Raw genomic sequence first — 21,435 nt, 5'->3', positions numbered from 1 at the left:
TGAACTCTGTCGTCTCAATGCAAATACTCTACGAAGAAGAATAAAGATGGTGCCTTGTATTTGATTCTCAAGAACGGTCAACATTTCATGGTTTCCTCTGTCAATCTTCTGTCGGTCCTCGGTTAATGTTCTGTCTGTCTCCTGTCGGTCCTCGGTTAATGTTCTGTTAGTGTTCTGTCGGTCCTCGGTTAATGTTCTGTCTGTCTACTGTCGGTCCTCGGTTAATGTTCTGTCAGTCTTCTGTCGGTCCTCGGTTAATGTTCTGTCTGTCTACTGTCGGTCCTCGGTTAATGTTCTGTCAGTCTTCTGTCGGTCCTCGGTAAATGTTCTGTCAGTCTACTGTCGGTCCTCGGTTAATGTTCTGTCAATCTTCTTTCGGTCCTCCGTTAATGTTCTGTCTGTCTACTGTCGGTCCTCGGTTAATGTTCTGTCATTCTGTCGGTCCTCGGTTAATGTTCTGTCTGTCTACTGTCGGTCCTCGGTTAATGTTCTGTCAGTCTTCTGTCGGTCCTCGGTTAATGTTCTGTCTGTCTACTGTCGGTCCTCGGTTAATGTTCTGTCAGTCTTCTGTCGGTCCTCGGTTAATGTTCTGTCTGTCTACTGTCGGTCCTCGGTTAATGTTCTGTCAGTCTTCTGTCGGTCCTCGGTTAATGTTCTGTCAGTCTCCTGTCGGTCCTCGGTTAATGTTCTGTCGGTCCTCAGTTAATGTTCTCCGGTTCTGTTGGCCCTCGATTAATGTTCTGTTGATTTTCTCAAAGTACGTATGGTCAAGTCAATGTCATACAGATATAATTCTCGAGAAGCATATCCATTTAAATAATGCTTAACGACATATTTGAACTATATCTAAAATATGTCCTGTCAGCACATTGACCTGACAGATGTTAACTACAGTGGACGGTTACTAAATAATGGAATTACCTCCCTTGTTTAAGACTGGATCCGCTGTTTGTGCATGGTCCTAAGGAATGGATAACTAATGTTGCTATGTCACGTGTTTAGTGCTTGTGATTAGACTTACACATTTTCGTCGTCATTAAATATTGGTAAAAACTACATATTCCAACATCACTGAGACCTAAGAGGCTGTTATGAGGAATCATGATTTGCGAAAATAGGAACATATTGCAAACAGGAATCAGGCGTTATTTCTAATCTCAATCCAATGTCATTTTCGGTCAGTTATACACAGTCGTCCTCATGTATGAATTCCAAATGATATTATCCTTCAAAAGTTTGATTCAAAAGATTTCAATGCTCATGAGAGATCTTCACAAACCGAATCAATTCCCTGGCATTAAATGTTAAACAATAACATCATCGTATACAAATTTGAATTCATACGCCAGCACAAGTCGCTTTCTGCAATCTGACTTGCAAATATATCACCAGCGCGCATTTTGATAAATGGAGGTCAAGCAATATCGATTTGTTGCAAGTCTAAATTTTTTAACAAAAATCAATTTCAGAGAACGACAGAAGATAACGCTGTTGATGAGGCCACGTTCCTCGCTCAGCTGGTGGGTTGATGACAATATCTCCCTTCCCACCCCACCCACCTTAATCTAAAGGGAGGTTAGCTGATCATCACTCACAGTGTTTACTCTTTGATGTAAAGGATTTTAGCATTTAATTGCATTTAAGAGAGTTCACATGAGGTCTTCCAGATTATGCAGCCTTTGCAAAAATACAATCATAAAGCAAACAAATTGCACTGAATCAAACGTTCATGAAACATCCTTCTTGCACTTTGTTATATTAAACGTGCTTGCAAAATTCTGAATCTATGAATTTAAAAGCTTGAAGCTTGAATTTAAAGTTAAAGCTACAGCCACTCGTTTAAAATTTTATTTTGCGTAAAGTGGATCTGCCAGAGCTTGATTATCATTCATTGTCCACGGGACTGATGTTGCAGAGCACGATCACGTTGACGTGTAGTTGCTGGCGATGTTCTAGTGATGTGTGACCTTTCTCTCTTCGCGTACGAGCAGCAGATGGTCCTTGTACATATACATTCAAAACATGGAGCACTAATATCGGTGAGAATGGCGTTGTTTCATAAACCTTAATTGGTCTAAAGGAAGTAGTTCGTGTTACATCTGGTTGCTATGACAACAGATTACAATGTAACTTTGGCCTTACAATGGATTATATCTCATGAGAATTTATGTAATTTGATTATTACGCTGTTCATATATCAGGGACGTACGGTAGTTTAGGTAACCAATATCGATCTGTACATGTTTCCTTTCTGTCTTACAAACGTGTTAGGGCTTAAGATGGTGAAGGAATTCACACATAAGTCGTCAACAAAGTGATTATTGAATTGGAATCGTTGCCTCGTGTTAAGGTGGATTTGTGCTCGCGATGTTGTAATGATGTTTGAATAGGGCACACATGAGGAATTAACTCCTACTGTTAGTTTCTAAATATAGGGTCATTTTGCTTGCATTGCATTTATTTCACATTTAGGTAACTGATATTAGAGACATACATCAGCCAAGAATATTTTAGCATTTGTGGTTTTTCAGAACATGTCCTAAGTGTTTCCTTACACCAAGACTTAGACCAACAAATTATAATGTTTTAAAGATCTACAAAGACAACTGCGACAGGAAACCAGACAGATCTTGATTTAGATTTATCTGAATGCTTTGAATACCCAAGTGACACGTCATTAAAGAAAATTATGTGCCAAAATTCTGAAAATTAGAGCAGGGGGACCCATATGGCTGAGTAATGGAGATTCACATATGGGCCATATGGGCCTCCGGGCAATCTAAAGAGCTGCAGTTAGATGATGTGGATATCATTCAGCAATGACTGATAGGTTGTCTTTTGTGACGGGTTTATTCATCACCGCAAGCTCTGTTCTCAGTGTCCCGCAACTTCTATCATGGAATGTTGGACAGGTTGACCCGTGGTTTAAGAGTTGTGTACATTACCTAGCAGGATTGGCTGGTCGTGGGTTCCAGTCTGATCATGATTTCGTATTGTGTGGGCATGGATTGCATCGCATAACTTTACCAGAATTCGTAAATTAAGAATTAATATGAAGTGTAACCTTTCTGTCTCCAATATGCCTTTTACGCCCGATAGAATAGGTTTCGTAATATAATCCAAACAGGTTATTGTCTGAGTTTGACGAGCTGTATTATAGTTTCAACAGTGGTAAATATTACTTTGTTCCTTCATCCCATATGAAGATGGCGAAATATATTAAATACATAGCTGAACTTACTCAACTAAATCACATTTTGCAGATCTATCACCGTACTCATCACCCGTGTTTTCTTGGTGCCCTGTATTTCTAGCCGCCCTATGTTTCTTGGTGCCCTGTGTTTCATGGTGTCCTATGTTTCTAGCTGTCCCGTGTTTCTTGGTGCCCTGTATTTCTAGCCGCCCTGTGTTTCTCGGTGCCCTGTATTTCTAGCCGCCCTGTGTTTCTTGGTGCCATATGTTTTAGGTGCTCGTTGTTTCTAGGTGCCCTCCGTATTCTGGTGCACTATGTTTCATTGTGCCCTATGTTTCTAAGTGCCCCATGTTTCTAGGTCCCCTGTTTTCTAGGTGCCCTTTGTTTCTAGGTGCTCTCTGTAGTTTGGTGTGCTATGTTTCTTGGCGTCCTGTTTCCTAATGCCTTGACTATATTTCGAGGTGCCCTAATTATGTTTATTGGTGCATCTAGTCTTTTTAAGTGACCTGACTATATTTCTACGTGCCTTCATAATGTTTCCCCGTGCATTGGTTGTGTTTCTAGTTGTCTTGGCTATGTTTCTAAGTGCCTTCATATTGTGTTTAAGTGCCTTGACTATGTTTCTTGTTTTGTCATCATTATGCTCTTGTGTATGGATTAAGACGTATAAAATATGCATCACTTCGAGTTTTTCCCACATCTCATTTAGGAACATCTTCCATGAATGGACGTTCTTCTGTTTAACTACAACTTTAATCAAATGGAAAAGTTGTGAGAGCTTTAGTTTCTAGCGGCATTCGGATTCGAGATAACAAATCGACAAGATTTTCTAAGCAACAACAACGTCTTACAAACAGTAATTATCAGGATACCATCTACTCCATGCTGCTAAACGCAGGAGGGAACAATGACCATGGTAAAGTAATTATGTAACCTTCCATACATTCATCATACGCTTTTACAACTGATATTGCTTTGTCCTCGGGCACCAGAATAAAGCAACTTGTTACTCATTATATTTTCTTTATGAGCATTATTTTAATGTACTCTTTGCAATTACTCGATAAATGAAACTCTGATATGCATTTTTCTGAGAGATTCCCACGTAGGCGTGTTAGATGAATTAGGCCTCCATCTCTTGGGTAATGGGTTTGCAAGCAATGTATGTTTTTTAACATCATACATGCACATACCTGGGGTCTATGGCGCCGCCGTGTTGGCATATTTAATGTTGATATGATAGAAGCCATTTAGCTAGAAATATTAAGATTAAGTTCAACGTTGCCACACGAAGTCACTTACTTCAAATATAAGTCCAAAATAGCTGTTCTATCTACTGAAGGCATTCTGATAGAAGGTAACATATATAAATCCTTAAAATTAATAATATTATATTTTCTACGGCATTAAGAGTTCATTAATTAATTAAAACAATTCTTTATTTTCATTTTTAGTCTTCGTTAGGGTAACCTTTCTCACAGTCTCAACACAAATAGCTCCCACATTGTTGAAGCGGCGTTAGGCAATATCAACTCACTCACGCTGTATTCTGCTGTGTATTTTCTAATCGTTTCAAGAATACACTTCTGTACTGTGCTCTCGTGAATATATCATGATTTCAGTTTTGCTTGAGAAAGTCATTTTCAGATCTTATTGTCGTTCCCACTGAAAACACATCATTCTGTAATCTGATAGTAGTTCTACAAAAAGTGAGTGAGTGACTTTAGTTTTACGCCGCGAAATTGCATCTATATGGCAGCGGTTCTTAAAGACCTGGTCGTCGACATGAGGACATCGTTCCTTATTCCGTGCTAAAACAATGTCTATAGTTTCAAGAACAATCAGAATTGTTTGTCTAAATTGTTCCATACTCTTTGGACATTGCGTGAGATTCTTTGAACTTCTGTACGTAGGTACGTATTATTAGGAAATGTCGGCTTTTCCATCAGCAAGACTCTAGATTTGTATTTTGTGAAGTCATTTAATGTCAATCTACATTGCCATTTCAAAGGCAATTGATGACAGATCTCTGTAACGGTATGTCAAACGTGTACTCAAATTGTGTATTCCCCTATCACAAAGTGGATGTTAAACTGAGGATTTATGTGATGGAGTTTACAAAGACTTCTGTGCCAATACCGTTGTCAAACAGAAACTGTTTTCAAACACAACGCTCTGCAAACCAGATTAAATTGAGCTAATACCTGATAAAGATCCTGTGTTCGTTTCGCGAGAGTAAATTGTGATGGGCAGAAATCGTGATGCGACTGTCAAATCGATCGATCGGGACTTGGATTTAGAGTCCGTCCCCTCCTCTCTTCCAGCATAAACGCTGCCCACATTCCTTCCATCGCCATATCACCCTCCCTCCTGTATTTCTCCTCCTCGCTCCCCCTCTCAGGCCAAGAGTCGAAGACCTGCGCCTTGCCGTATCACTCCGCGCAGCTGAAGCGGTAAATCGTCGAAACCTTCCGAGCTTTGATTTTTCAGTGGCGATTCTATTACTCTGGCCGTGTCCAGCCCGTGTTAACGTGACAGCGATCGAACGGCCATTGTCAGTGTCCACTGGTGTCTACTCTACGGTCGCCCGTAGTGTCTCGTTTACGAGGAATATGGGATGGACTTCGTGTTTTATCTTAAGTTGGAGTTTGTGCCAATTTTGACTTCTTTTGGAGCTGGTTCCAAGTATTACGGAAAAGAATTCAAAATGGTCTGGACTTCTCAGATTTGGTGGTAGGTATTGATTTATACCTGTTCGACTCGGTATGACACGTGCGATGACAATGCCAGAAGCGAGCTACCTAGCACAAGATGTATCCCTTTCAGAACGCCGTATTGTTTATATGTTCTGTATTAACATAACATATTGAAATCCTATTAACTCAGGTTAACCCGTAAGACTCAACTTCTTTTTGATAACTCTGATCATTGTTACGAGAGAAGAAAAAGCGATCATATATTCTGCAGAAGACGTACACTTTTTTTCTCATTTTACCTGGTGCTAGGCACCAGACCAAGTTTACAGACTAGAAACCCCAGACCCCCTTGGTTTAGTTCTTGATGACGTCAATACCCCTTGCTATATATAGATCATAACATCCTCTGTGAAATGGCCCAAATGACTTGCGCCTCGATCCTCCTGCTCCTCAAGTTACATTCCTGTAAGTTTTCAGACGTTGAAGAACTACAAACTCGCGTGCCTGCCTGTTTGACTCAAGTGCATCGGTCGGGAGTGGGTGGGGGGTTCTCGAGAGCGATAGGGTCCTGGCCTCACTTTGTAAACACGCTCCATGGAAGAGCACAATGTTATAAATGGAGAATTATCCAACCTTGGAGTTGATAAGAATTTCATGTAAACAAAACGATTATCAGAGAGATTACAAGCGTATGGATGGTCTGTGGTGGGTTACAGGTTTCATTTGGCAAGAAGAAAAGAACTTTAAAAAACCGAAGGAAATTACTTCAGAATGAATTCGACGTGTCCTTTGGGGCTGAAGTCCAAAGATGATGTAAAAGTTTACAAGCATCTCCTTTGATCTTCCGAGAGGAAACGCAGACTCCCATCTACTAGTATACATCGTGGTAGCCTTAAGATAAGGTGATACCACTTGTAAACACAGGCTTATAAAACACATGTGTATACATATTAAAGTTTCCTAAATGCATGTGCACAATCAGTTCCTATGAAAAGACAAATGTATAAACAATTTATTTTCATCTTTAGGTTTAGGGGAACAGGTAAAACAATGCTTAAGACACGCAAATAATAAAAAGTTGCATTGCTGGTAAGCATTTATAATTTACAAAATCAGCATTTTGCAATTTCCAAGTTTAACTATATTAATTGAATTTGTAAATCGAGCATTAGAATCTATTTTACTAAAAGAATCGCATAAGATCAGAAGTTAATACCATACTGTTATTGTAAGTTTACATTCAACCACTATAATTGACATTTAATTGGCAACCCACTCAAGTGTCTCTGCTGTTTTGAGAATACGATTGCGATGATATTTTTTATCTATTTCAAGTGGCTCCGCGTTTCTACAAGCTGCATAAATATTTAATATAACCTCAGAAACTGACATCAATGTTTGTTTTTAATATTGAATTGAAATAAACGAAAGTCAAAGTGGCTTCATTTATAAATAATTTATAGACATAAATCTGGGCATTGAAACATGACATCATTTCAAACGGTAACGTTAAACAGAAAAAAACACACACACACATAAATATGGAGAAGACTGAAATATGTTTCTTTAGAATATCTTAAAGTTTCAGAAATGCTAATCAATTAAAATAAATTTGATAAGTAAAATTCAATATCGGGTTGCACCTTTCCGTGTTGCACAAAGGATTGTTTTGACAGCTGAAAACTGTGGTTCCTTGTATGAGCATGAATAATACAATTAACAACGATTTAGGTGTTCCACAATTCAGATAACTCATTCTCTTCTTAAATAAGAATGGAGCTAAGCTTCGCCTTAAAAAATATTACTTTTAAAGCGAGGCACATGTGTCCTTGAATGTGTCCCTGTGCATGAGACACAGGTGTCCCTGTGTATGAAACTGCTTGTCCTTCTGACTTGCCAAAGAGGCTTTATGGTCCACTGAGACACCATGTGGAGTGGATACCCAACACAGACACACTTTGTGACTGTGAATGTAACTGTGACTGCTGACTGACTCCCCTTAATGCAAAACGCAAGCATCTTAAAGGGTCTTCTTGAACGATATGGCCATTGGCGACCACTGCTCTGCCTACTCCTCCACGACGGCGGTCATAGTAGGTAGATGTGACACATAGATCACAGTGTAAAGTCTTCATAGTATAGATTATAACGTGCAGTGTATCATTTCTGCACATCTCACTCTCTTCTTCACAATCGATACTGATAACGGAGCTTATGTTCAATGACATTCATGTTTGATTGTTCTAATTTGTATGAATGACAGTTCTGTCACAAGACGCTACGAGAAGAGGGATGACTGAACCTTCTTTTTGTATTGAGCAGTATTTTAAAACTCAGGCCTTTGATTTCCACATTTCACAACTTTCGAAGAACACTTCATCATGATCTTTCAATGACGATTTCTAAGAGCTTCATATGACACTTGCCCATTTTTAATTTTTTTGTTTTTTTTTGTTTTGTGGTAATGATAAATTTAAAAGGTCTTGTGGTAGACATGTAGATGAAATCTCAGTATATGTTGACTTAGTTACCAAAACGATGTCCGATTCAATTCCCATTTTAACAATGTTTCCGTGTTTCTCTTGGTGAATATTTAACTTGTCTTTGTAAGTCCTTTGGAAGCAGGATATGTTCACCTATTCGCGATTACCTAGTATAATCACTATTTGATAGTTATTCATAAACGTATGATTAACTATCAAATTTGGAATCGTTCAATGCACATTTAATAAGGATTACGTTTAAAGACCATTATCATGTCAATATTCGATACGTTTTGACAGACATCCACGCATAGCTTGGTACATAAATACCTTAATATTTTCTTTGGATACCTGGATAATGTCCTTCCACCTCAGTGAACTTAAGTTTTAGATGAAGGTAACATGATTGATAGTCTTACTGTGTAAATTACTATCTTATACAACTGTTGTTAGCCACCTTCGAACCAGACAGATTTGTTACCGTGATGTTGTTTTAGAACAACCTCAGACCGACCGCAGAACAATGTCAATATACAGACCTACCACAATATCCTGAGGCAGCAGCGCTCTCTTTTGTTTCTCCTCCGTCTTTGGTTATGATAATCAATATTCTGTATTTACAGTAGTGTACACATGTTCATTATTTAAACCTGATCAAAGGAAGCCCTTAAATGCCACATCTCTGAACTATAAATGCCTCTCTCCGTTACATTCATTATCATGATGCTCGGGAAACTGTTCAGATCGGAATCTGGACTTCATTTGTAAAACATAAAATTTGAATGGCCGGTTTCTGTTCTCATAAACCTCAATAAGTTCCATGTTTCCTGGCTCCTCAGTCATTTCAATTGCCCCCTGTGTCTCTGTGTGTAACGTAGCTCATTTTCCATCTTCACATCTTACCATTCGACCCGTGACAAGTTCGTCTCGCCTCGTTAAATATTGCGTTTACTGATGTTGATATCAGTGAACAGATGCTGTTTTCAAAGACATCTAGAGCGACCATTGGTATTATAATGCTGTATAGGGACGCCAATGGTCGATTTGAGTAATGTTATGAAATCGGTATAAACAGAGATGTCTTTACTGGAAATGATTCTAAAAGCATTAACGTAAAACACTTCCTTTGATGTTGTTTGGTTAGAAAGCAATAGCACAATCATCGCCTCCGATCATACGCTGACATTTCGTTTTTCAGAAAAAGGTTGATCGTGGTGGTAATTAGATCGTGGACTGCCCAAGGCTACGTGGTGTATGGGGTATGGACAGACGGGGACAAAGACTGATTGTATGTTTATTGTAATAAGTGAGTGATTGTGTGTAGGGATTCAATCCGCTGTATTACAGTTATATCACGGCTTACTGCGGGTGGAGATCCCGAAATGAATAAAGCCTAAAGCATCCACTACATTAAAAAAACCGACGAGCACATGGTTTATTGCAACGTGTTTTTTGAGCAACGAATAAAAACACTACTCTTCATTGATGCAGCCAATTGTATATACAATAGAGGTTGACTTGTATGTCAACAAAGAAAGCGAACCCTAGCCGCTCTAAAGGTGGTAAATAGGAATAGATCCTGACGGTGTCATTTTGCAGACCAGAAATAGAAAATTCATATTACAACAATGTCTTTAATGAAACCGCGACAGCTACACCAAGATAACCGTGAAGAAACTGCATGTCAATTGCAGTTATATCAGCTGTTTTATACTGACATTCTTCGATGTTCTATCAACCAACGTTTACTGTGCAGTGTGGGATTCCCACGCGGCTTTTACAGTGTTGACAGCGGTAGATGTTATATATTTACATCTCTGGAGAAACACACGAGCACTTGTATTGTTCTGACAAACATAACCAAGAAGAATCCTTATCAGTTTTTTTTAAATTTGTGAATGAAAGCGGCAAACCCTCATATAATCATAAGGAATTTCTGTTAAAACAGCGCCCATTGTTCGCTTCCGCTATAACATTAGCAATGTAGACTTCTTATTTACAAAGAACAAAGTCGGTTATACAAGTATTGTATTAATGGTTTTGTCACTTTATTATCAGTTTAGTACCATCAATAAACTGAATTAGTACAAACAAGTCATTGAAGTCTTGCTGCTCCAGACAAAACCACACAAACACTCTCGGTGAACCCTAACCTCATTTCGTTGAGCCTACACGTTTCTACATACCTACCAACTCGTAAATAGCTGCAAGTAAACTAGAAAAGACTTAGTCTTGCCAGAAGACCTTCATCCCGACTGTAGCCTTCATTAACCTCGGAACCACGTGGCCACATGTCTGATAAGTCTAATATGCCCTCGAGAGTAAATCACGCGTGATTTGACGTTATTTCCCGAGTTTCAGCGTAGAGGTGATTAGGTGCTAGACGAGAGCCTCGTTTGGGTGTCCGATGTGTTTCCGGTTTCTATCCTCAAGGATTTACATAATCACAGATTCCAAAATATATTGTTAATAAATATCTACAATTATCAACCCTGAAAGTTTTAGAAAGTTGTTTTTCTTCCTGTTCTGTGTTTTATACAAAATATGTGCTGCACTTTTCCATCGATTAGGCATACACTCAATCTGTATAAAAAAAATATCAAGTTGGTCGGTTTACATGAATGCTCACCCTAAAATTGCAAACAATTACCCAGTTGTTTTAGCTCTTGGTCATATGTCTGAATGCATCTTCTTTACCCGTTGTGTTTAGGATCAAACTCTCGTTAAAGACGAGACTTCAACTTTTCACGAGATAAAGAAACTTCCTTCTGTAAAAACAAGGACTATAGTTCTTATATTCATAACATTTCTGTTTGAAGTCCTTCACTAAACATAGATAAAGACACGTGCCTGGAAGTATATACAATGTTTACTTCACTGATTATATCCGCTGAGACTTTTCTTTTTATTTCACAACCATTTCCCTATACGATCAATGCTGAGGTACATTGCAAGTCCACTCCAAGCAGTACGTTGGTACAAGTCTTTGGGAAACGGCAAGGCTTAGCATTTAGCGTCCACTTGAATGTGAGTCTATCAATTAGTTGTAGTAACGAGGTCATTACTCAGGCCGATCCCTCTCACATTGCCACTTTACCAACTACAAGCTCTGTCAAGTAATCAACTTATAGGAAAAGACTGTTCGTCCAATCTCATGACCACAAAACCTGATCTCTCAATACGTCCTCTAGAGATTGATGATTTGGATTAGAACATGGTACTGTGGTTTGGGCAACTGAGCAATCTATCCCATGTACAGCAAACTTCATCAGATTTTCGGTAAATCTGACCCAGGGTCATCTCCCACTGGTCATGCTTGCGTGCCTTATTGATGGGCCAGGAATTAATGAGCTGGAATCTCGGTAGGGAGCATGTGGACTCGCTTATGAAGTGACGCGAGGCGTTAAAACATCGCAAATGGCCTCTACTTTGATCAACAATATTCCTTGTAAACGAGTTCAAACAGTTTCTAAAATTTAGAGCTGGTTATTCGGAAAAGTTAATGTGTGGAATAATTCATTTGGAATCTTTAATTTCAGCCAAGCATTTACAACATTTACACTAAGCATACGTTAAGTGTAAATGACTTGGATAATTGTGTGTCTGATATTATAGAAGCAAGTGATTAGAACACAGCAGGCAGAACGATCTTTTCAATAATACTTGCTCGAAATGGTCATTCTTCCGTTCGTCATTCTTCGCAGTTGATTTTTGAGATAATATGGACATATTGGTTAGCGACCTCTACACGACAATCAATAATTCATCTAGTTCCACAATATAGAGATGACTTACATCAAAGAGTATTAAGCTCAACGATGAGGAACCCAATTCTAATATTGGACTAATCGTGTGTCATGTGGGTACATAAGTCTTTTGTGTGATATGATTTAGAATTAAAACTTAAACATGTTTCAAACAGGGAAGTATGGATTACCGATTCGGTTTGGCGTTTCAACGTGAGTAAAATGTCCTGTAACTGCCATTTTGCACGAGTGGAGTGCCCCTTTAACATAATGTAACTATCCAGTTGACCATTTCCATGACGGTAAGGCTAAAAGCTATCTAGTAACAGTAAAAATATTAAATGCAATCAATTTCCCAATGATGTGACAGCCAACAATATCGAAATGTAGTGAATTTGAATTTAAGAAATTTTGAAATTAATATTCCAGATTACATTGAAATGGTCGTTATCCCGTTGCTGTTGAATGACAATGGTATCTACCCTGCAAATGTACATGTATTTCCATCCACCCTATAATCCTCCCTGTTTGTGTCTCAATGATTAATGTCCATGCTCGACGAAGGTACTTGCACTGTATATCTATAGCATAACAAGGTTGCATGACAATGCCTGTCACCTAACGTCATTGTTCCTTATTAAAGCCATTCCGTTTCTAACCTGCCAGACCCCATTAAAAGCCAAGTAACCCATCGATCAGGCTGAACATGATGACTACCCAGGCACCTCATTCAGGCAACAGATGAGCAGCCTAGGTTTCCCGTCCAAATTAATGGTTTCTGGTGTGGTACTTAAAATTCAGGATCCGAAGAAACCCGTTTCATTAAGTGCAGTGTAAATTACAAGCTGCAAGCTTTTAACTGCTGTTACGTGGACGTTAGTCAGTGCAAATACAATTTCCCAGAAATGAATAGCGTTTTATGCATGTGTATATCGCGTAATTGGGTATGGAAACGCGGATAGAAGGCATCGCGATATGATGTATTTACCGATCACCTCTCTGCTTCCGTGGCGTTTAAAAGAACTACTGTTATATCCCCAGGGATTTTACTTCAATAGTTAAACCCCTTTCAGCTACTTGATTCAACCAATTGGACTATTTGTCAATGCAGGTAAAGCAATCGAATTCCATGTTTCGGTTATCACTGTAAATACATCATTTTCAATACTCTGCAAGTGGCATCTTGCATGTAACATCATTAAACAATCAATTTTAATGTGTGCATTAGAGCCGTTGCTCATAGATTCACAGAAATGGGTTTGTAATAAATGCCGATTTAACCACTCAGCATATCACGAGTCGTTAGCTTCACAAGTACATATTTCACTGCACATATCTTGAAAGGCGTTGCTGTAGTTGAATGTTGAAATTCATAAGATTGCTTTTCATCACGTCCCGTGAATCAAAGTCATATAAAAGACGTCATGCCGACATACATGGACTCGCCCTTATTTATGCGTTCGGATAACCTTAAAGAGCGCGATTGCTGGTGATATTAACATTATCCATCGGAAGTTTCCGTGGAGTTTAATAAACATGTGTCTTATAGTTTTGTATCGTAAGTGGGAAAGTGTGTTTCGCATTTCCCGTGAGATATAGACAACAGGAAAACGAAAACAGAACATTAACCATTTTAATTTATTTTTTTCTTGAAAAAACCCACGTTTTACTTTTGTTCGCATAGTTACAATACACAGTTATATAAACAGAAATAGATGTCTGATAACACATTTTGTAGCTATTAGGACACACATTTTGTAGCTATCACCAACTGATATGACTCTTACTCCAATGACCAGAAGGAACATACAGTGTTCTTGTCCCACCAGTCCACGACGTGTCTCAGGTGTCTTGGACACTTGCCAGATGATATCACTGTCTTATGAAGGTCAAAATACTTGACAGACGAAAGGCTTTTGTTTTGTTTGTTGCCATTTTTGTTGGTTTGTTGTTTAACGCCACACACAATATTCCAGCTATATGACGGCGGTCTGTAAATATTCGACCCTGGATCAGACAATCCAGTGATCAACATCATGAGCATCGATCTAAGCAATTGGGATACGATGACATATGTCAACCAAGTCAGCAAGCCTGACCGCCAGAACCCGTTAGTCGCCTCTTACGACAAGCATGGGTTACTGAAGACCAATTCTAACCCGGATCTTCACGAGTACAGACGAAAAGTGAAGAATAGGAGCACTTTAATATTTTTGAGGTGTATACATACAATCCAAGCCTTAATAATCGAAATCAGATAAACGTTTTTAAAAGGATAAATAATTTGATATATGACAAAATGACTTATTTAAGATTCAATCAACACGAAATAAGCCACAAAGAACAAGACAGAAGGATAATGACCATGATTTCAGTGTTTTGCTTTTAGCGATGGGCTATCAACCACGTTTGTTGAATTAATTCAAATTCGAAGTGTGCTGCTGAGTTAATGGGCTTTTTTCGATCACGACTCACACAATCTCACTGTCGTTTCCAAATAGATCTCAATGCCTAAGGGAAATGGTACCATCCCTCGTTTGTTAAGAACAACAAACCGCGCATCTTAATCCACATTCTCCACATGCCATATGCTTCCTGGACCATGGTCGCATCATGCGAGCTGTACAATACACTCTTAACAAGATCGAGTTCTAGTGTGTTCAGAAACAGTAGCATAAAGGCATCTATCTTATGGCAGGAAATTACTTTCTCGCACCATACGATGCAGAAGCGGAAGTAGAACTATGCGTGCGATGCTACTTTGGGGCGATTTAGCTGACAGGCTAGTTATCTCGGGGTTCGCGCCAACATTACATGTTGGTAATAAATGCATCATAGTGAGTTATGCTGATGACTGGGCGAGTGGTTTTGCCGTATCTGATGAAGTGGCAAATAAACCGCTTGTATATCTTCCTAAGACGATTTGTTACCAATATATCGTAGGTTCAGTACGTGAGCAAGTGAATATGGTTTTACGCCGCGTTTAGCATAATCCCAGCCATAATGAGGCGGCGGTGATAAACTGAGTGAGTGTTGTTTTACGCCGCTTCCAGCAATATTCAACCAAGATTACAGTGTCGGACACCACAAATGGTTTCCTCATATTGTTCCCATTTAAAGAATCCATCCCGGGTGTGCGGGGTAACCACCACGAGGCTACCCCCACCGCCCCTCACAGTCGTTCATGTTGGTATTTTTAACATGTTCTAAAACGTATTAGGGACAAACATGATTTAACAGTGGTGTTGTGTGATCTATCAAAAATAGAAAAATAGAATCAGTATAGTCAGATATCAGATTAAAAAGAGAATAAAAGAAAAATATAGAAATCATATGATAAATGCATATATCAAAATATATTCATTGAAAGGTTCCCTGATCATGTACATTATGTTTTCGATGTGTAATTAATATAACGAGTATAATTGCAAAATGTAAAATAACGTAAGTCATAAGTCTTGTTTCATCAGTATTATAGTCCTAAGTCTTGTTTCATCAGTTTTATAGTCCTAAGTCTTGTTTCATCACCACCTAGTGTCACATAATCGTCAAACGACGGGTTCTTAAACTTTATCTGTCTGCATCACAATAGGACTGATTAAACTTCGTGACGAAACACTTTGATTAATTATGTGAACAAATGGGATTTAATCGCCCTGAAGAGAAGTCACATTTGATTCCCTGACTATCATTCAGATGATATCAACCGAGCTCTTTGACAACTGGGAATCCCGATCGTGTTATGATATCTCACATTACCGAACATTCTACCATGACATTTAAGTATGTTCGTTTTTGATTGGCTGTTCCCAAAAAAATAGAAGTGAAAATTTTTCAATAACCACTTCTGAGAGCCGGTTCACTGCGCGTAGTGTCAAAACACCACGCAAGGGTAATGAGTGCATATTTAAAACGCGTTTTATTCATGATGCATATGTCATGGTAGAATGGAGATAATCGCGTGAGGTTTTAAATGAAACATTTAGCAGCGTTCAACCAACTATAATCACTTCCAAAATGTAAACACAATAGGATTATCTCCTAATTCATCCATGTCTGTGATTCATTGTAGAAGTCATAATCACTCCCTGTGACTTCAGTAGGGGCTGATGTGAGATATATTTGATCCCCTGCAGCTAAATGGTACTTATGTGGCAAGTGACCAGTATTTCAAACACTTGTCTTTCGAAACACTTTCGCTTCTGCAGCTCAATGGGACTTAAGCATCAGGTGACCGGTATTTCAAACACCTGTCCTTCGAAACACTTTCGCTTCTGCAACTAAATGGGACTTAAGCATCAACTGACCAGTATCTCATACTGTCCTTTCCGACACTTTCACTTCAGTAGATTGTCTTTTGCAACGCTTGTTGGGCTTAAGTTTAGGTTGAAAAAGACACTGCTTCGTCGAATCAAATAGTAGATCTTAGCCAGGACTGAACATATCTTTTAGGCCACGGGAAGAACATTTTTCTTTCCAGATCACCCAAATACTCTTCTTATCTTACCTTCAGTTTTAAAAGAAAATAAGAAACCGTTTCATCATCAGCGGTTACCGACCGAACAACATCATTGTAACTTCACTCGTTTGTTTAATAACGTCATATCATAATCAAATGACGTCATGTTGACGTTACTAACGATTAAAATGTGTCAACAATCTCCATTCCACCAGATAAAACATTATAGATTGATTATATTTTATCTCAGCTTTTTGCCTTCATTTAAAGATATTTAACAGTCATCAAAAGCTCTAAAAATGTATTTGAACGAGAGATTAAACATAACAAACTGTCAGAGTATCCCTTTAATGTGTAATGTTTTCAATATGTACCAACACCTTAAATTCGTTACAGCTGTGACACGTCTAAAGTTTAAGTGTGATACTTAGGTAACTCACCCATCTTCACCCTGCACTGTATTGAACAAAGTAATGTATACATGTGTATACATGTGTATACACATGTTCTGCGCTATTAGACCATCTAATTAGATACAGTGTTTTGTTAACGCAATCATTCTCCGGCAAAGCACATGTGTGCGTGCCGTTTCTCAGAAACCAGCACCCCGCTCAGGTTATCAGGTATTGATGTATTTAGTTATACAGGTTATAAGGCAGGTTTATAGATGCTTGCTCCTGGAACACTGTTAACAGCCTCTACTTCAGCTTCCCCAACATAACCTGTAACAAGGAACAGTTAATGCTTTACAGCATTAGTGTACCGTGGACCATAATATCAAGGGAGCGAGTGGAGATTGATAAACCAGAAATACGTAACGCTATACAGTCTCTTGGGACATAGCTCCAACCGTCTCGATCTGGCGCGCCATGGGGGATATTGTTTCCCGCTAATTTTGATAGATTTCCTCTCAATCTCTGCAGCCAGATAACCGATGCTGCAAATGTTGAAGGTGGATTGTTACTCTGTCAAAACGACGAGTTTCAACAATACCTTGATAATTCTGTCTAATGGGAACTTCCCCGTCCGTGGAACGCTTGTCTCTGTTTTATATAACTTTGGACCTAGATTTAATCTCCCGTGGTTGAAGTCATATTTTTGGGATCATTGATAACAGATCGTAATAGCTCCACGTCCGATGTTTGTTACTGAACAATTTCATGTGGTATACAACCACGATTAGGTGTCATTTTGTATTAGCAGCTCGGCGTATGAACCTCAGCCTATTGTCAAAGTGTGTTTGGTTTTCAAATGGACTGTGACTGTTATTGATATTGATAGAGTAATGGGAGAAAACAGAAAGCTGGATAATTCTAGGGTTCAATAATCAGGCTCCAACCAAGGGCACAATGCAGAAAATCTCTAACGGTAAATCAATGTAAAATATGCTCTTGTAAGGCGAAAAGAGGGTGGCATATAATCGATTGACATGCCAATATTTGTTGATCTGTACAGACCTTTGTACAGAACGTATTTAAATGGGTTTTGTATTCGTGATGGTTCAACCCGTGAAGATCCGGATTAGAATTGGTCTTCAGTAACCCATGCTTGTCGTAAGAGGCGACTAACGGGATCGGGTGATCAGGCTCGCTGACTTGGTTTACACATGTCATCGTATACCAATTGCGTAGATCGATACTCATGCTGTTGATCACTGGATTGTCTGGTCCAGACTCGATTATTTGCAGACCGCCGTCCTACAGCTTAGATATTGCTGAGCGGTGTGTTACACAACCAACCAGGCAACGTGAGGGTTCAATTGTCAATCTGATTTAAAGGATAACGTACGTTCTCAAAGACCACAGTCAAAAACGTTGTGGAGACCATGATATGTGCACCAAGAAACCTTTAAACCCCTTCTCATGATTCATGGATCATGTCATTGGCCTCGTTACCCACACGTCTCTGGATATCATATGTCCGGTGTCACATCTCCGGAACTACATCGGAAAATTTCAGCATTAATTACCCTGACATTTCAGTACATTAAGAAGTTACATCGCTTCAAGCATAATCTCGTAAGAGCATCTTTCCTGCTGCAGACAGAACATGATGTATCTGCGTGTTGTCCGGGGTAGGGAAGGCTGCACTCGGTGCTATGTCGTTTAGATCATCCAATTTGATACACAGTAACAGGAACCCTCTTCAGCTTCGCGCACTCACCTGCTTTGTTCTGTGTCTTTCAATTCACAATACAGGCTATTCCCTTTCACAAACCAGCCCCAACTGTGAATAATCTACTTTCTCTAACAGATAATTTCTTTATCACATTGATGGCAGCGGTAATAGACCGGATTCTTCCACCAGGTGTAGCGGTCAGACAAACGGCTGCCTTTTGACAGCTGTTCACTTAATGGTTATTACCTATAGGGAACGGGGTGATCGGATGTCCGCAATCCGTTGAGCGTCAACGGTCAGTCGGGAGGAAGCTGGGAGGTCTGACCTGTAGTACGACGGTACCCAGTAACACATCCCTCCAGGAATAGATACTTAACTAAAGTATGTCACGAGGCCTTGTTAGGTTGATGCTCTTGTGAGAATGAGATCACAACGTCATTTCTGCCAAGGTTGTAATGGTACGTACAGTCTAAAAGAGAATTACAAACTCCTGAACAATAAAGTAAAACAATCAACATACTGATGACATCATGGGTTCTAAGAAATGTTCTCGAGTCGGTGTTATGAATTTCTACAGCAATACGTATTAAACCTGTCTACCGGAGGTAAAGTACTCAACTTCGTACATTTGAACCTTTAAGTTTTGGATTGATTACTTTCAGGTGAAAACATCTTATTCTCGTCAACGCGACTAGACTAGACTATAACTCGATAGATAATTTAAAGCAATACGATGGAAACTCGATAGATAATTTAAAGCAATACGATGGAACGTCATCGCTTCTTTTAATATCTGGTTCAATTGCTCTCTGGTTCAATATGGAAACTGCCCGGGATGTATATGTTAGTCTGCGTACACCTTGAATCCTCACCTTGCCTTTAACTATCATTCCAAGATGGTGTTTTCATGGAAAATGAGTGTACTAATCACACAAATAGCAATGCCAATACCTCTTGCCTTTCTGACATAATCATCACGTGGAATGAAATCTAATTACTAACTGTAAACGGTAAGATTGTATCTCCCAAAACCATTTTCGCATCAAGATCTCAGACTAATTGGTGCCTTCACCAAAACAATTTATTCACGTTTACTGGTCCTGCACTGATGAAACCCTTTGCCGCAACACTTTCAGTGAAAGATGTTTTAACCAAATGCATTTAAAGTTTACGTCACTGTTGTTTTTACCAAAACTCTTATCACATAAACACATTAATAGGCAAGAGACAGGTGCTACCCTCCCACAGACAGATGTGCACCAGAGGCCCTATATACCGTTAAATAGTTTCTCGGGGAATTGGATCCAGAAATCACAACAACCACTGGGCTTGGGTCCGTGAAGACGACACATGTTCAGCGTTAGCTGGATGGATCTTCGTAAGCTGAATAAGTTACATATATCGAGTGTTTACCTAACCTTTTGGCGTGGACATTACATCCCATTGTATAATGGCTCCGATGTGCTATTGTCTTGGGCGTGAAAATGTAGGGGTGGCTGGCTGAAGCGTAGTTCCCATGTTAAGGTTGGGGCAGGATGGTCATGGTGGTAAATGGGGTTAACCTGTTTCGTGACTGGACCTTTAGTCTGTCTCACAGTCTCTGAACCATTATTTACCCGACAGCATAGTCCTCCCTGCAATGCTAAAGCCCTAAATTAAGAGTCTGAATCTCTGGTCTCTCTGGGTCTCCTTTTCAGTTTTTATGGGTCTATTTGTTACAATCAAATTATATATATTCAGAGACTAAGCGTTAGTCTACTGGACCATGTGCTTCTCCTGGCAAAGATCACTGAGGTTTTCTTTGTGGAAATCGCTCAATCATGCTGAAGCTGACAGAATAGATTCAGCTGGCGTTTTGTCAGGTCGTTATGTATGGGTGTGTGTTCGAGTGTGTATGTGGCGATTTCAGGTAGGGTATAATCTATAATCTGTGGGGAGGTAGTCTAGGGGCTTTCCTCGGAGGAAATACAACATTGTCACTTTTAGAATAAGTACAGAAAATATATTAACCTGGGAAGACACTTCCGTATTATTAATTACTTGTCATCTGTAGAGAAAGGAACATTAACCGGAATGTGATGTGCGCCCACCCACTAGTACTGACCAAAACATCGACCTTTCAGACAAGAGCATAAATGATTATTAATTCCTTTCCTCAAATGTGAATAATTTTACTATTTTAATGCAATTTTGAATTCAAAATAGCAGATCTATGAAAATCTTGGTCGGTTAGCTTTCAGTAAGCCTCCTTGACACAACGAGTTGGGTGGTCAGGCTCGTTGACTTGGTTGTTGCATGTCATCTTACCCAAATTGGGTAGATACATGCTCATGATGTCAATCACCGGATTGTGTGTTCCAGACTCGTGTATTTACCGACGGTAGGCATATAGCAGGAACATTCCTGAGAGCGTTTATCAACCAACAAGCAAAGAATGAGTGGTATATATACAACGGAAACAAATGCTTCCTAATTGTCGGCATAATATTTAAACGCTTACCATGGCATGGGGTAATTTAGTTTGTGGTGTGGTTGCTCGTTATTCTCAAGACGTTCCGATTCCACTTGTGGGTTCACAAGGTAAACCTACAATTGTGTATGGGTGCAATACTGCGCAAGCTGTGCATATCGCCATCAACAAAGTCCTGCTTCACCCACAGCAGAAAGTCTTCATCTGAATCGGGCATCAGTCCAGCAATATGCCGCATTAATCAGCTTCGTCGTAATAAAACATATCTTT

General features: G+C 39.3%; 1 protein-coding gene across 6 annotated transcripts in view; it reads left to right on the top strand.

Moving 5' to 3' along the window:
- LOC124270041 (innexin unc-9-like) overlaps positions 1-21,435 on the top strand; it is a 168,092-nt gene that overhangs the window by 132,366 nt on the left and 14,291 nt on the right. The window lies entirely within an intron of this gene.

The sequence above is a fragment of the Haliotis rubra genome, unplaced genomic scaffold, assembly GCF_003918875.1.
Source record: "Haliotis rubra isolate DU_JTF1 unplaced genomic scaffold, ASM391887v1 Scf102, whole genome shotgun sequence".
Classification (NCBI taxonomy): Eukaryota; Metazoa; Mollusca; class Gastropoda; order Lepetellida; family Haliotidae; genus Haliotis; species Haliotis rubra.
The sequence above is the reverse complement of the archived record's forward strand: the minus strand, read 5'-3'. Positions and strand labels throughout refer to the sequence as shown.